This window comes from Arvicola amphibius, chromosome 13 (assembly GCF_903992535.2).
Source record: "Arvicola amphibius chromosome 13, mArvAmp1.2, whole genome shotgun sequence".
NCBI lineage: Eukaryota > Metazoa > Chordata > Mammalia > Rodentia > Cricetidae > Arvicola > Arvicola amphibius.
In genome coordinates, this window is record NC_052059.1 from 29,985,727 (window position 1) to 29,998,729 (window position 13,003).

Consider the following 13,003-nt stretch of genomic DNA (forward strand, 5'->3'; position numbering starts at 1 on the left):
ATCTTCTGCATCTTGCCAGCTCCTTCCAGCTAGTGATGCTACTTTTCAGCACCTGCCAGGTGTCCAAGCGCCCTTGCATTGTTAATCTCATCTGCAGATCTTTCCTGAACATGGAGAACGTGTGTTTGGAATGTTGAGCTATTACTTCCTAACTGTATCTTAGCTGTATAAATCTTAGAATTACACTCCACCCAAGATTGCAAGCATTTTGCCATTGTTGTCCATTTCTCTCAGTATTTTAGTTTGTATCCTTTTCCTAGGATGTAAGTCCCTGGAGGCTCAGCACGTAGACAGTTTCCTTCTTGTTTAAGACTTATTAACTTACCTTACTCTGAATTACCATTGAGTTTTCTTTGACCTAAAATCTATCAGCTGTTTAATGATTGTAATTTTTCTTTTGATTTGATTTCTGCCTTCTATCACATTTTACTGCCTAAGCCAAAGCAGTTTGCAATGATATTTGAACATTTAATTAAAATGAAATTCTTTTGGTTTGAGTAGTTAAATTGTTGTCAGTTGAAGGATAATTTAACCTCCCCACTTTCTTTTTCTGAAGATCTCGGTGATTTTTTTCTAAATTACTCAATTTCTTAATTGTTCTAATAGGTGACACTGAACTTCCAAGTTGACACAACTCATCAAAGGCCATATATTTTTCTTTATGTGTGTAATTTATGGCCTAATAATAATGCATGAATTTTGGTTTAATTAAATATATTCAGAGAAATATATAGGTTTTTATGATTGAGTTTAGTACTTGACTGATAGATAGACTTGCTGTATTTAAAATTTACTGATATAATTTGAGCTCTCCTTAGTTAGTTCTGAAGAAATGCTTCCAGACAGATACTTTTCCTTTAATGCAGTTCTCAGTCTTAGCTGTTTAAAGTGCTTTGATGTCTTTGGTGGCATTGGGCCTGTTAATATTGGGTCATGTTAATAGCTATACTACTTACTATCTGATATTGTTTATATGAATACCTACAGTCATTTATATGAACTCAGCAGTGATTAATTCCTTATTGGTTTATCTGATGGATACAGTTCCCAGCATTCTTAAGATTTTGCAGTAAACACATTTTTTAACTGATATTTTTCCTTTGTCTTAGTTGGGGCCAGTACCACAAACAAGCGTGTAAAAGGTAACATTGGACAGTAATAAATGCTTCATGGAAAGTGGCAGCATGAAAATGAGTATGTTTCATTAGAGTGGTTATGAAGCTTCCATAAAGGTGTAATGATTGAATAGAAGCTTGACGTCAGTAACTTGGAAGATTTTGAAGAAAGCATGTTCTAGATAGAGAAAGCCATGAACAGCCATCATGATTTTAGGGGTAAACACATCAGATGATGCAATGTGTTGGTGCAAAATACAATTCTAGTTGCAAAAGAGAAAATAATATTGTTTATTCCTTGTAACATTAGTGATCAGGAATGCAGATTCTGGTTACCCTGTAGGACATGTCACAAAGCAATTACTAAGTATGGCAGGGACTTCAGGCAGGCAAGTTGGAACAGTGTGGGAACTGTACTCTTTCAGATGTTAGCAGTGCTCTAAGTTTAGTTTTGGAGGAAACTAGTTGTTTGCTAAGTGCAGCAATGCATTTCAAAAGTCTTACCCAGCAATTGCAACAATGTTAAGTCGGAAAAAGTGGTTAGTAGTGTATTTGCTAGCCAAAGGCTAGCAAATCTCAACATTCTCTCCACACTGGCGAGGTACTAATCAGACAGTCAGTTGGGTTAGCAACATAGGCAAGGCTTTATCCCAGAAGCCAATGGTTGGGAGTGAGGGAGAGTGCTATTAGTTGACAGCAGAGAGGCCAATAGAGTATGTGTATGGTATGTGGATTTATTCTTAGAATGTTGTAGAGTTGCAAAGGTGCTTTCCTAGTTTCTTTGGCAGTTTGTGGGGAGAAGGATTGTTGGTGAGGAGTGTAATTGAAGCTACTTGGTAGGTTAATATGGCAATTTTAATGATACCATTGTTCAGGTGTGAATGAGTGGTGGGCTGACTACTCTTACTGGCCATGACACTGTTGAGAAATGGTCAGGTTTTAGACAATTTTGAGAGTTGGGAGGCTAGGATATCTACCTATCCAATTTGGCAGATAAGGGGAATCCAGGCTAATCCAGGGATAGCAGACTGCAGACCTGTCGGAGGAACGTCACCGTCTAAGGAGGTGAAGAGATGCCTTGCACAAGGAAGATATTTCTGGTAGTATTGATGCTCCAAATGAAGAGGTCACCTGTGCATTTGGGATGTGCCATGGGAGTTCAGGACTAGCGGTCCTGCTGGTACTGGGTGTGTGAGCTTGGCATTTAGATAGCCTGGGGGCCAGATGAACTCGCCAAGGGAACTGATGGGGATGTAGCTCAGGCAGTGAAGGGCTAGAGGAAATATGCAAACCTTCCTGTGTTCTCATCTTTCCCCCAGAGTACAGGCTCAGCAGCAGCAAAGTTATGTTTGTGTTTGTCCTTAGTTACCACCTCTCTGAGGAAAATGAGAGTATCAAGGGAATTAATTGTACAATGTGATTTTATAATATGACACTACTGCCTTTTGTTTCAAAAATTAGACAAGAGTTCAGCAGAGAGGGCTGTTTGACATCTAAAGAAGTATGCAAGTCATTAGTGACTGGTCGGGAGAGACTGCTAGTCATGAGGTTATATGTGTCTGTGGGAAATAAGAAATAGCACTTGCCTGCAGACCCTGCTCTCGCCAACAAAAATGTAGTCGTTTCAAATTTGTCATCATAGTAAGTGCACGTTCCTTAGAAGCTCAGATGAGCCCAGATGCCGAAGTGTACAGGCATGTTCTTGCTTGATAAATCTCATTTAATCAAAAGATTAAATTCATTTAGTTCAAATCTACATCAAAATAATAATATCAAATCTTGCCATTAAGCAGAAAAATCACTTCCATACTGGCAATTGTGTTCTCTGTCGAGTGGGAAGAAAAGTGTCATTGAGCTCTGAATGGAATCTCTTTTGAGCTTTTGTTGCCCATGTTCCCTGGAAATTAGCAGAATGTCAGCTGTATTAAATAACTCTGCAATTCTTTAATTTATTAGAACTAATAAAAACACAGCATGACCCAAATAACATGCTATTTCATTGAGTTGCTAATACTAGTGAGTTTCTCTGAAAGTTTGAAATTTTAACTGTGGCATATTAATTTCCCTCCCCCACTTTAATAGTAAAAGTACAAAATATTGCTTGCCTTGGGAGATCTTAAAACCTTGCAATGTCTGCCCACAAGCTGCCATGTAACCTATCTCCACCTTGCTGTTTCCTGGTTCGTCATCTCCCTCTCTCTCTTGCTAACACTACTTGAGCCATAGGGCCCCTGTATCCTTTCTCAGACTCACCAGTTGCATTCTTGGGTGTAATTTTTCAAAAGTTTCTTTCCATTCTTATCCATATTCTCTGGACCTGGTTTATCCCTAGGCTTGCTGTCCATGTATCTTATTATTTGTACCCGGAGAGCTTGTTTCCTTCCTTTCCTTTCTTCACAGGAGGTGTTGCCATAGAACCATACTTGAGATCGTTTACTCAGCCGTCATTGCATCTCCACAGTACCGATTGTATTCTCACTGACTATATTCTGCTCCATTAGCCTATCATCCACCATAGTGCTATCCATGATTAAAAAAAGAAGAAGAAGCTTTCTCAGATGTCTATTAGTGGATTCTGTTGTCTTGAACGGTATCTGGCATCTAGTTAGTATCCAATAAATACCTGGTAAATGAACAAAAAAAAGCCCCTGGGTAGTTCACTATTTTACTTTTTTTTTGACATTGAAAGCTAAAGCCATTGAATCTTGGCTCACAAAGACTTGACAGACAAACTAACTGGATCTGGATTAAAGTAGCTCGGCTTGGGATTTTGTATCCAACTATCATTCTCTGTATTTATAAATGAATTGGTTAGAGCTGGGTTTGAATTTTGACTTTGTGTTATATTTTATCTATAAAGATGTGTACATTCCTTAACACTTCTACCTTCCCTCCCTCCCTCCCTCCCTCCCTCCCTCCCTCCCTCCCTCCCTCCCTCCCTCCCTCACTCCTTCCCTCCTTCCCTCCCTCCCTCCCTCACTCCTTCCCTCCTTTCTCCCTCCCTCCCTCCCTTCCTCCCTTCTCCCTCCCTTCCTCCCTTCTCCCTCCCTCCCTCTCTCCTCCCTCCCTCCCTTATTAAATGTAGGGGAAGATAGGAGCTGTCTCAAAGGACTGTTTACCAAAGCATATGCATCATGGGGACAGCTCAGTATTGCCTGCTGCTGTTGGTATCCTAACATTTTTATTTTGAATGCTTTCTTCTCCAGATTAGGACTTAGGCTCTTAGGGTCACATCTCTAGAAGCTCTTACTGTCCTGTGATACTGTAGCATGGCTTATGCACATGTGCCTGTTCCCATCACTGTCTTAGGGCTCTTGTAGTGTTTCAGACAAGGTCAAGTTCCAGGTCCAAGTTACAGTCTGCTTGCTCTTCTGCTCAGACTTTCACTCTGCTGTTACATTCACTTCCTTTTGTTCTCTCTTCTGGCTTCTTTGTGCATTGTGTCTGAATGCTTCCTGGTTCTTAGCTTTTCTAAGACTAGAGGAACATTCTTATACAGATAATTTATCTTCTACTGCCTTTTCCATATACCTGTTTCTTTTCACACTATTTTATTTTTTTTAATTTATGTGTGTTTGCCAGCCTGCATGTATATGTAACATATATGTTCCTGGTGCCTTGAGATGGCCAGAAGAGGACACTATCCTCTGGAACTGGCGTTAAGGAGGCAAGTAGGTGCCAGTCAATAAATCTGGGTCCTCTGTTAGAGCATCCAATGCTCCAGCATTTGTCTGGTCGTCTGGACATTTTTCTTTTTTAATGGTATTTATAGCTTGTTATACCTCATGGATAAAGGTTTGGATAATAGTGGGGAAGAAGGTTAATGCTGGAATATTAGGTTAATGGCATACATCTTGCATCAAATAAGCTAACCCAGAACCAGCAACTACATACTAATTCTGTTATCTGACTTTACTGATGAATCATTCACAAAGTAAGTTAATATACTCACAGTATTTGTACAATTGCACCTTAAAGTAAAAAGAATTAAAAATCGTGGATGCTTTGGAGATGGATCACTGGTTAAGAGTGCTTATTGAGCAAGTACAAGACCTGAGTTCTCATCCTCAACACCCATGTCCTTACACTGGGACGTGGTAACAAGTCGACCTCTAGTAAGAGTGGCATACTCAAGGTTCATTGAGAAACCGTATGGGGCTAGACGAGAAAGCAATAGAAGCTGATACCCAAGTTCTCTGGCCTCCATGTACAAAAAACGTATTGATAGACCACATACAACATGTGCGCACATCATACACAACACATGCATAATTCATGCATACACCCCTCTACACTTAACAAAAACATGTATGTATAAATGTCTTAACCAAGAACTGCCATACTGATGATTTCTGCTTTCCAATTTTAATGTCTCGTTGTTTCTACCCTACTGTTTTATTCCTATTTTCAAAGCTCTTACAATATTGGCAAGTTGTGTCTGTCTATCTTATCTATCTATCTATCTATCTATCTATCTATCTATCTATCTATCTATCATCTATCTGTCTATATCTGCATTATATGTGCATGTATATATACCTGCATATGTATGTGTATGTGTACACATCACATATAGAGAGGGGGGATAAAATAATTCAAAGGGAAACATTTAAAAGATAGACTTGGCCTTATATTGTATTTCTCATGACCTGTCTTGTTTCTGTTTTCCTTTCCAAAACCCAAAATAGCAGTATGTTTTCCCCCAGTGACTAAGGGCCCAAATGGAAGTGGACTTTCCTTTCTTCTTCAAACAGCATAATGCAAAGACTGCCTCATCTGCGTCCTTATACTTGTGTTCCTGCTACCTTTTCCTATTTTTGTCACTACATTAACAAGCAACCAATTCTCTAGGGCTCAAGACTTCACCACTTCTCTGGGATACCATAATAAATTGTATATTTCTGTTTAATTTACCTCTGGCTCCTAGAACACAGCTTGGTGCTGCTTTGACCCCATATTCATTGGATTAGTTAGGATACTTGTCTGAGTTTTTTCTTTATGTTCTTTGCTTTTATTTTTTTATTTTGTGTTTAACTGTATGTATCACTAAGTACCCTTATCTTGCATAGCAGACTTTGCTCTTTTGAAAGGATGAATGTGTTTGTTTTTTTTTCTCGAACATTGGGTTGAGTTTCTTCCTGCAGCTCAGTTATGATCCATTATTACTGCTGTTTGTCGGTTTTTGTCCAAGTCCAGATATTATTTTGTTTGGAGGAGGAATATGGAGTAGTTGAGTTGATTTTTTTCTTCCTTTAGTGAAGTGCTATCATAGCTTATTTATTACCAGTTTCACCATGACCACCAAATAATTTGTCTCAGTGTATTTCCCACTATTTTTATAAGACAAAGAATAGCTGAAAATTCCTCCAAATACTTACGTTTTCTACTATTTTTCTGTGTTAGTATTTTGCTTTCATTTTATTTACATTTATACATTAAGTAGTCAAGGCTTAGTTTATAAATTTTAAATTCCTGAAGAGTTGACATAGTTAGTGGTTTTGGTGGATTGAATTTTGGAGTTTTGATTGCTCTTTTATGTCATGTTGTTTATTTTTCTACAGTAAACTGTATGGCCTTTTATGCTCTAGGGAAATACAGTATTTCTATCCTTTGATCAGAATTCCTCTAGAAATTGTCATTATGGACCCTAAAAACAAAATAAAGCACTCAAGCTTTTAAGGTCTATTGACCAATAATATATAAACAGTGAATTTAAGCTTCTATCAGTGTTATATCAAGAGTTTCATTGACACATTATTTATTCTTTGCCTAAGTTCTTGCTAAGAATTTTATAAAAATCTTCTGCATTTCGAATGCTAGTTAATAGAAAAGTAATTGAGGTGTGTGTGTGTGTGTATTCATGTGGTAAGGAGAAGATAACCTGCTGCTGGTGTTGTTCTTCAGGATTGGTCACCTTCCTCCCACCCCCTTGTTTTTTGTGTTTTTTTTTTTTTTTTTTTTTTTTTTGAGAGGGTTTTTCATTGGCCTAGAACTTGCGCAGTAGGCTGAGGGCTGATCTAGCCAGCTTGCCTGCCTTAGGAATCCACCCATCTCCACTTTAGTAGCACGTTGATTATTTTATGTGTCATAACAGCTGGCTTTTTTATGTGGGGTCTGGGATCATATGCTGTCATTTTGCTTGCAAGACAAATATTCCATCAGCTAAGTTTTTTTTCCAGCTCTGTTTGAGCTTTTGACAATCTTTCACCTTATTGCTAAACTAAATACTGTTCTGTTCTCACACATTGTGTGATTTATACTCCTGCTTCGTTTTTCCTCACCTCGGAGGTACTATGTCTGCTATGGCTTCAGCTTGGTACTTGCTGTTCATGGAGTTATCCATGGTTTACTGCTGATTGCAGTAACAAAGGGATCTAGACACTGCTTTTTGCACACTCTCTTCAAATGCAGGTTTCCGTGTATGTTTCTTATATTCTCATCCATTCCGCGCATTGCCTGATTGTCATGTTTGGCCAGTATTTTTATTGTTCTCTCATTCTGTATGACTTTCAAATTCAGATCTCATATCTGTCAACTTCACAAAGATTGGGAACTTTTCCTTATGGAAGGCTAGAGAGTTACTTGATCAAAAGTACCATGAGGGCTAAAATTGAATGCTCCCAAAATGTTTCTACCTCTTTATTGACCTGAAGAGTAACTTCAAGTAAACATTGAATAGATTTCTGAAAAGCCTGTGAATTCTTTGTAGAAGTCCCCAAATGAATGTTCTTTGTCCTACTGGAGAAGCAGAATGGATACAACAAACAATCAAAACTAAGAAACACAGCAAGGTGTCATTGTGAGTGAGCCTGTATTTGCAATAAATATCAAGCTCCTTTGACATTAATATGGTGGCATCAGAGAAAAACAGAAAGATTGTATAAAATGGCACATACAAAATATCAGGGAATTAGTCATGTAAGAGTTATTTTGAGTTGTTATCACTTAAAAATGTAAGCTAGTTGGCAAACATCACAGGAAAACACCTCTTTCTCATTGCTTTTAAATAAGCTATTCTGAAGCTTGAGAGCCAATTCAATGCCTCTGCCTTAGCCTCCCCACAAAGGAGAAAACAAAACAAAACAAACAAACAAAAAACCTTGAATATTTCTTAATGGATTAACTTTTAGACCTAGCTACAGTATTCTGTCCCCTGAGTTATGCTGTTGAAGGTGTTGTTTAGATCCTGCTTTTATTTCATGATTAACTTTTACTTCATCTGTTGATCAGTCTTGAATATGTAATTAGTTAAACATTTGTAATTTCAGGGGCTTTAGTCAAAGTGACTCTTGAATGGAAGTATGTTTATAGTACCTTAATGATTTTTCAAATCCCTCCAGTACAATGAAATTTACAAAACCAGGAAAGGATTGAGTTCTTCTAAGTATTTATTTCATTCCTGTCAATGAAATGGATTGGAGGGATTGCATGCTTCTATGTGTTCATTCATGTCAGTGAAATGCCAGCAGCAAGCCAAAGTTTAAGTAGAATAGAATGTCCTTTTTATTTATGTGTGCTTTAAGCGATGGCCTTATTATGTGGCTCAGGCTGACCCTGAACTTGCAGTCTTCCAGCCTCATTTTTTAGAGTCCTAGAAACATAGGCTGTTGTAACACCAAACTAGAATTGTCATTTTTAAAAGCTATATTGTTAAGAGAAGATTTAACTGCAGTGTAGTTTTAATAAAATGGCCCCATAGGTTCATATATTAAATGGTTAGTCAGCTGGGAATAACATTACTGTTATTTGAGGAGTATTCATTATTGTGGCCTTGTTGAAGTAGGTGTGAATTTGTTGGAGATTGTGGGGGTGGGCTCTGATGTTTCAAAAGCCCATGTTAGGTCAATTTTTCTTCTCTTTCCCCTGTGGATCAAGATGTAGCTTTTAGTTACTGCTCCAGCACCACACATACCATCATGCTCTCTGCCATGATGATAATGCACTAAACCGCTCAAATGGCTAGCAAACCCTAATTAAATGTTTCTTTTATAGAAGTTGCATTGGTCATAGATTCTCTTTACAACAGTACAACCTCCACTAAGACAGAGTTGGTACTCACAGGAGTGGACTATTGTTGTGACTGGCCCTGGCCATGCTGGTTATTTTGGAGGAATATGGATTTGAGACTTAAGACTAGAAAAGTGCTTGGGCATTTAAATGGGGCTTAATGGACCATCCTAGTAGGAACATGGAAAACAGTGGTAATGAGGTTGATGTGGAATGTGGGGATCCCCAGATCAAGAAGTTTCAGATGGGCAGAATATTAACAAGTGCTCTAGAGACTGTTCTTGTGATATTTTCACAAAGAATATAGCTGTTTCCTGCCCTTGTGCTAAAAATTTTCCAGATGCTAAATTGATGAGTATTGGATTAGTAGCATTGGCAGAAAAGATTTAGAAACAGCCTCATATTTCCCATGTCACATGGTTAATGGTGTTCAGTTACGCAGATCTTTAATGAAAAGTAGCAAGTGAGGCATGGAAGACTGTAAAATATACAGTTTAAGGAGAAAGGGAGTGCCAAAAACATTTTGTTAGAATCTAGTGCTCAAGCAGATAAAAAGTTTAAATTCTGATGCTAACTAGAATAAAGGGTATGGTGACTCTAGGGAAAGATCAGCCCAGCTAACTTCTGGAAAAGAATTGAAAAGCTTAGGCAGTGAAGTAACCTTTACCATCAGAAAGTTGATGCAAATGTAATTAAAGGAAGTGGCCATGTTTCAGCCCCAGCAAGGAGCTAACCTTGTCAGCTTCCACCACATAACTATGTCTATGTGTCAATGACTATGTCACGAATACCAGCAAACCAGTTGTGGAAACTCCTGTGGCTAAGGAAAGCCTTTTAAACCAGGCACGAGTCATAGGTGTCCCTGCATAGAAGCACAGAGACGTTCTTGTATGAACATGTGAAAGTGAATCTTCGGTTGTGCTGGAGACCCAAAGATGTTGGATATGCCAGAGTCATGGACACTTGCCCCCAAACACCAAAAGGTGGATGTTGTAGTCAACAAAGTGTTGGCAAGCTAAAGATCAATTTGACATCAGACATGGAGTTTTCCCTGTTGGTTTTTAGATTTTCTTGGTCCAACATTTCCTCACTCTTCTTCCTTTCCTCCCTTTTGGAATATTCCGTTATATTTTAGCAGTATATAAACTGTTTTTGTTTTGATTTTGAAAGCTAAGAGATTTCCTTGAGTCTCAGAAGAGACTGAGCTTTGAACTGTTAAACAGTGTTGAGGATAGACAGTGGGCAATTTTGAAGTTGGACTGAATGCATTTTTGCATTATTATATGGCTATACACCTATTGGGACCAGCGAGTGGACTGTGCTTATTTGATAAGAATGGCCCCTAGATGCTCATATATTCGAATTCTTTAGTGATCACTGAGTGAAACTGCTTGAGAAGGTAAATGAGTGTGATCTTATTGGATTGGACCTAGGCCTTGCTGGATAACATGTATCATCACTAGGAGAAACTTCGGGTTTAAAAGTCCATGCTAGGTCCAGTTATTTCTCTGCCTCTCTCTCCCTGCTTTTGTGTGCTCTCATCCTCCTGACACGATTATAATGAACCCAACCTCTTAATTGTAAGCAAGGCCCCAATTAGGTGTTTTCTTTTAGAAGATTGTCCTGGACATGGTAATGGTATCTCTTCACTGCAATAGAACAGTGACTAAGACAGTTGGCAATGGTGATGCTATGCTAGTCATCATAACCAAATAGATTGATGCCACATTTCATACTTTTTCTGATCACAATATCTTTTCCCCTTAGCCTATCATTCTTGTAGACAGAATGCTGGTTAAGCTAGCCTGCCCATGTGCCTCTCCTCTTTCCTTTTATGAAGCTAGGGTAGGTTCCACTATCGAACCTACACTCCAATCTGAGCTTTGCTTTTTACCAACTCTGAGATTTCTACACTCAAATTGGACTATTTTTGCAATTGTTTATAGCTTGGGCACATAGTATATTATCTCATAAAAAAGTTAAATGATTTAGACTCTGAAAAAATGTGGTCATGTATGCATCAGTTTGAAGTTGTTGTCTTCTAGTTTCTATTCATGTTGTTTTTGTAGTTTTTAAACCTTCAGTGTTTTTGGTTACTTACATGCTCATGTTGTTTTGCTATTTTACCTTTGAAGTGAATATTCTTCATTTAGTTTACATTTATTTAATTAGCCTCGTGTGCATGCCCACATGGGGAGCATGTAACATAGTCAGAAGACACTTCTAAAGCCATATCTGTTGTTCCACCATGTGACTCCGAGGGACAGATAGAAGTCAAGCCACTGGACTTGGCGCCATGTCTTCTCCTGGAGATCAATCTCATCAGCCTTAGAGAATATACTTTTAAAGGAGATTCTAAATCTTTGATAAACTTTTTCTGTCCAATCATGATAGTACATGCTGGTAATTCCATTGTCTAAGGAGTAGAAGCAAGAGGATTCAGTACTCAGAGATAGCATTGCCAGCATAGGGAGTTTGAAATGAGCCTGGGCTTCATGAGGCTCTGGCATTTAAAACAAACAAACAAACAAAACCAAAAGAAACAAACAAAACAAACAAACAAAAAAACTCAAGCAGTAGCCCCTGTCTATTTTTATTTGCATTCTATCACTGGTATCTCCTCGACACCATATCCCTTCCTCCTCAAGGATTGCTTTTATCAGTTATTCTGGTCTCCTGGAATTCATTTTGGTTTTCTTTTTATTCTTGTGGTTTCTTACATCATGATATGAAGAGAGTTGGTTTCTGCTTTCCCTTCGTCATTTCCTCCTCTCTTCTTGCCCACTGTCTCACCCGTCTCCAGGTTCTTGTCATCAGTGCACATTCCTCTTTATTTTCGCTGTTTACTGCCTTGGGGCTCGCATGCCAAGTCCTCGTGCAAGTATTGATTAGAATGATGCCATCTACCTTCATTCTTTACCCAAATAGCCCCATTTTTCATTTATCCATAACACCAAAGGCCATCCTTCTTTCCTTATTGTGCCAATCTCTCTTGTGTTTCTGTTTGCTGTAGGTGCCTTTTGAACTCAGTTACTTTTATTAGGGATTCCTGTATGCTACCTTTCTATGGATAATTGCTTTTAACCTTTGTAAGTTTAACTTTGCTGTTCTTCATAAGTACAAAGTTTATCTAAATGAAGACTTGAAATTGTTGCTCATTTTAGATATATTTTTGGAACTTATGTGTCTATTTTTTTAATTTAGGGACTTAAAATAGTCTGTATAATCAAAACAAAAAAGGGAGGCATTTAAGTTTATAATGCAATTGTAGGTTGTGTTTTTGATAGTTTATATATTCTTTTTTTCTTGTTTGTATCAAAGCATGATCTTTTTTCGTTAGGCCATCTATATAGTACTGAAATTTTATTGCATAATTGACTTAATTTGTTTCATTTGGAAAAATAAAACCTAACACCATTCCAGTCACATCCTAATGGCTAGTCAGTCATACATCATTCATTAGGAGTAAAGCCTTTAGTATTTTTCACATATAAGCCAAGGATGTCTTATGATTCAGCACTTTGCAAACAATGTTTGTAGGGTGTTTTTTAGTTGAGACTATTATCCATTCATTGCCTAGGATATTTTCTTTTGTACCCCCGAAGTTTGAATACAGATGTCTCATGGATCTCTGTAAATCTTTGCAGGAAATATACTGGGGAAATGAGGCTGTCCTTAACTAAATTACTGTAGAATTGGGCAATTTTCTTTTACTTCTAGTTTAATGTATAATTATTGAAGATATATCTTGGCTCATTTGAAGTTTTATTCCATGCCCTTAAAGCTCTATTGTGTTGGAAAGATCTGTAAAGGTCAGTTTTCATGAATTTCAGGAAATACCATAAGAACTGTTCTCTCAAGAGTGTTGTTCTCATAGGAAC

At 37.9% G+C, this 13,003-nt stretch overlaps 1 protein-coding gene across 1 annotated transcript in view; it reads left to right on the plus strand.

The window, feature by feature from the left end:
* Nucleotides 1–13,003, plus strand: part of Diaph3 (diaphanous related formin 3) — a 449,862-nt gene that overhangs the window by 224,684 nt on the left and 212,175 nt on the right. The window lies entirely within an intron of this gene.